This window comes from Oncorhynchus gorbuscha, linkage group LG04 (assembly GCF_021184085.1).
Source record: "Oncorhynchus gorbuscha isolate QuinsamMale2020 ecotype Even-year linkage group LG04, OgorEven_v1.0, whole genome shotgun sequence".
Taxonomy (NCBI): Eukaryota; Metazoa; Chordata; class Actinopteri; order Salmoniformes; family Salmonidae; genus Oncorhynchus; species Oncorhynchus gorbuscha.
Window position 1 is genome coordinate 54,904,606 of NC_060176.1, and position 5,000 is coordinate 54,909,605.

The window sequence follows — 5,000 nt, forward strand, 5'->3', positions numbered from 1 at the left end:
TAGTCACCCCCAAAACCAATTCTTTCTTTGGCCGCCTCTCCTTCCAGTTCTCTGCTGCCAATGACTGGAACGAACTACAAAAATCTCTGAAACTGGAAACACTTATCTCCCTCACTAGCTTTAAGCACCAACTGTCAGACCAGCTCACAGATTACTGCACCTGTACATAGCCCACCTATAATTTAGCCCAAACAACTACCTCTTTCCCAACTGTATTTTATTTATTTATTTACAGTGCCTTGCGAAAGTATTCGGCCCCCTTAAACTTTGCGACCTTTTGCCACATTTCAGTCTTCAAACATAAAGATATAAAACTGTATTTTTTTGTGAAGAATCAACAACAAGTGGGACACAATCATGAAGTGGAACGACATTTATTGGATATTTCAAACTTTTTTAACAAATCAAAAACGGAGAAATTGGGCGTGCAAAATTATTCAGCCCCCTTAAGTTAATACTTTGTAGCGCCACCTTTTGCCGCGATTACAGCTGTAAGTCGCTTGGGGTATGTCTATATCAGTTTTGCACATCGCGAGACTTCCTCCTTGCGAAACAGCTCGAGCTCAGTGAGGTTGGATGGAGAGCATTTGTGAACAGCAGTTTTCAGTTCTTTCCACAGATTATCGATTGGATTCAGGTCTGGACTTTGACTTGGCCATTCTAACACCTGGATATGTTTATTTTTGAACCATTCCATTGTAGATTGTAGACTTTATGTTTTGGATCATTGTCTTGTTGGAAGACAAATCTCCGTCCCAGTCTCAGGTCTTTTACAGACTCCATCAGGTTTTCTTCCAGAATGGTCCTGTATTTGGCTCCATCCATCTTCCCATCAATTTTAACCATCTTCCTTGTCCCTGCTGAAGAAAAGCAGGCCCAAACCATGATGCTGCCACCACCATGTTTGACAGTGGGGATGGTGTGTTCAGGGTGATGAGCTGTGTTGCTTTTACGCCAAACATAACGTTTTGCATTGTTGCCAAAAAGTTCAATTTTGGTTTCATCTGACCAGAGCACCTTCTTCCACATGTTTGGTGTGTCTCCCAGGTGGCTTGTGGCAAAGTTTAAACAACACTTTTTATGGATATCTTTAAGAAATGGCTTTCTTCTTGCCACTCTTCCATAAAGGCTAGATTTGTGCAATATACAACTGATTGTTGTCCTATGGACAGAGTCTCCCACCTCAGCTGTAGATCTCTGCAGTTCATCCAGAGTGATCATGGGCCTCTTGGCTGCATCTCTGATCAGTCTTCTCCTTGTATGAGCTGAAAGTTTAGAGGGACGGCCAGGTCTTGGTAGATTTGCAGTGGTCTGATACTCCTTCCATTTCAATATTATCGCTTGCACAGTGCTCCTTTTTGTATCCAAATCCGGATTTAAACTTCTTCACAACAGTATCTCGGGACCTGCCTAGTGTGTTCCTTGTTCTTCATGATGCTCTCTGCGCTTTTAACGGACCTCTGAGACTATCACAGTGCAGGTGCATTTATACGGAGACTTGATTACTCACAGGTGGATTGTATTTATCATCATTAGTCATTTAGGTCAACATTGGATCATTCAGAGATCCTCACTGAACTTCTGGAGAGAGTTTGCTGCACTGAAAGTAAAGGGGCTGAATAATTTTGCACGCCCAATTTTTCAGTTTTTGATTTGTTAAAAAAGTTTGAAATATCCAATAAATGTCGTTCCACTTCATGATTGTGTCCCACTTGTTGTTGATTCTTCACAAAACAATACAGTTTTATATCTTTATGTTTGAAGCCTGAAATGTGGCAAAAGGTTGCAAAGTTCAAGGGGGCCGAATACTTTCGCAAGGCACTGTATTTTGCTCCTTTGCACCCCATTATTTTTATTTCTACTTTGCATATTCTTCCATTGCAAAACTACCATTCCAGTGTTTTACTTGCTATATTGTATTTACTTTGCCACCATAGCTTTTTTTGCCTTTACCTCCCTTCTCACCTCATTTGCTCACATTGTATATAGACTTGTTTATACTGTATTATTGACTGTATGTTTGTTTTACTCCATGTGTAACTCTGTGTCGTTGTATCTGTCGAACTGCTTTCTGATTAAATAATGGTAAAACAATTTACATTTTTGTTTTCACAACATTAACAATGTCTATACTGTATTTCTGATCAATTTTATGTTATTTTAATGGACAAAACATGTGCTTTTTCTTTACCCCAAATGTGTGTGTGTGTGTGTGTGTATACAGTACGTGTACGTATGTATGTATACAGTATATGTAGGTTTGTATGTATGCTTACACAGGTCGTTTAGATATTATTAATACATTCTAAAGCGAGATTAAGAAGCTTGCTGTGAGTTGTATCACATGGTTAATGCCTCCACAAGACTCTCCATCACAGGAGGTTGGTGTCACCTTATTTGGGGAGGATGGGCTCATGGTAATGGCTGGTGCGGAATTATGGCAAGGATGATAAGTATCAATAGCGTTTGATACCATTCCATTTGCTCCGTTCCAGCCATTATTATGAGCCGTCTTCCTCTCAGCAGCCTCCAATGCTCTCCATGAAGGGTGAGTGGGTGTGTTTAGGAGAAAGAAGCAGGGTGGGTGAGCTTTTTAACTGCTGGCTCAGTCCCTGCATCATGCACTGTTCGTGTGACCCCTCTGGGACCGGATTTGTGCAGGGGCCACAGGTCTTGAGCAGTTATTTTTGGCCTGTATTAGATGGCAATGATGTCACTGTTTTCTCATCTTCCAAGCTGAACTGAGCCTAGCCCCAGAGATTTTTCTGAGTCCCTCCTGTTGTGCAGAGAGTGGTGGAAGAGGTGGGGACCTTCAGACAGACGAAGATCTCTCTGACCTCCTCCCACCAACACAATGGCGTTCCTCTGGATGACAGATGCTGCTTAACCCTCATGACCCTGTGTTCTGAGATGGCCGCGCTGACTGACAGAACAGCCGAGGACATAGAGAGACTCTACTACACAGATCCCCACTGCACAGGACGCTGGCCCTAAAAAGGAAGGAACTGTCTTTTAGATGTCGCCCCTTGGTGATATATGTCTATCTAAGGAAGAGCTGTGTTAGTTAACACCATCGTTGGGGGGGGGGGACATTTAATTAAACTATCTTGTCTTAATTGAGGAAAATATTGAGACAAATTGACTATTAAATCACAATAAAAAAGGAGTTGAATAGTGACAGTGGTGACCAGCCTCAAGACTGTCCATTGTCATGATCTGACCTCAGGACTGTCCATTGTCATGATCTGACCTCAGCAGGGGCTCTGAGCAGTATTCATCATCACAGTGACCTCTGAGGGGAAAGGGGAGTTTAGTTTGTTTGACTACTCATGGCGCTTTTTGTTTGTATTTGGTTTGGTCACAGTTACAATTCTTTTGAGCAGTTGTATAGCATATTAGAAATAAATACAAATGGAAAATGTTAATAAGTCCAAGTTTATGGAATTTGAGAATAACTAATTGTGAATCAACCACTTTTATAGAACAATATTTCCAAGGTGCTCTAAGCTCACTTTAATTACAATGCGTGCAGTGAGCCATGTATAGTGTTTTCTGTGATAAAATCCAGTAATAAGAATGCATCCCGCCAACCCTCAGATATGGTAATGAGTGAGAGGATCCTGCAGAAAGGTGATACTATAAGAGAGAACAACATCTCAGGAAACACATCTTCACTCTGTAGTGTATTCATCATTAACCATACTCCAAACTCCCTGACAAGCAGTCCTTCAGATCTGCCTCTAGTATACAGCTGCACTTTCCCTCTTACACTCACATCTCTCTCTTTCTAGTTCTCTTGCTCCCTGTCTATTTCTCTCTCCGAGCGCTGTGCTCCTCTCCTTCACATAACATCCTGTCAGCTGCATTGGCATTTTCCCCAAGCACCCCAGAGCCTGCCTGCCCCATCCCCTACCCGACGCCCCCCTGGCCTGTCCACCACTCTGCCTTTAACCCTTGCCCTGGCACCCAGCCCTCTGCCCTGGGCGGAAGGCAGGGTCTGATGGAGGGCCTGCCTATGCCCGCAGGTGATTTTATTTGGCGCTGCCAATTTACAGTACCGGTCAAAAGTTTGGACACACCTACTCATTCAAGGGGTTTTCTTTATTTTTACTATTTTCTATATTGTAGAATAGTAATGAATACACCATAACTATGAAAGAACACATATGGAATCATGTAGTAACCAAAAAAGTGTGAAACAAATCAAAATATTTTTGATCTTTTAGATTCTTCAAAGTAGCCACCCTTTGCCTTGATGACAGCTTTGCACACTCTTGGCATTCTCTCAACCAGGTTTGCCAAAAATCTCAACTGTGGACTCATCAGACCAGAGGAAAGATTTCCACCGGTGTAATGTCCATTGCTTGCAAGTCTGTTCTTCTTATTGGTTCCCCTTAAGTAGTGCTTTCTTTGCAGCAATTTGACCATGAATTCCTGATTCACGCAGTCACCTCAGAACAGTTGATGTTGGGATGTGTCTGTTTCTTTCAACTCTGTGAATATTTTTTTGGGGCTGCAATTTCTGAGGCTGGTAACTCTAATGAACTTATCCTCTGCAGCAAAGGTAACTCTGGGTCTTCCTTTCCTGTGGCGGTCCTCATGATAGCCAGTTTCATCATAGTGCTTGATGGTTTTTGCGACTGCACTTGAAGAAACTTTCAAAGTTCTTGAAATTTTCCAGATTGGCTGACCTCCATGTCTTAAAGTAATGATGGACTGTCATTTCTCTTTTCTTATTTGAGCTATTCTTGCCATAATATGGACTTGGTATTTTACCAAATAGGGCTATCTTCTGTATACCACCCCTACCATGTCAAAACACAACTGATTGGCTCAAATGTATTAAGAAGGAAATTAACTTTTAACAAGGCACACATGTTAATTGAAATCCATTCCAGGTGACTTTCTCATGAAGCTGGTTGAGAGAATGCCAAGAGTGTGCAAAGCTGTCATCAAGGCAAAGGGTGGGTACTTTGAAGAATCTCACATTTAATAAAATA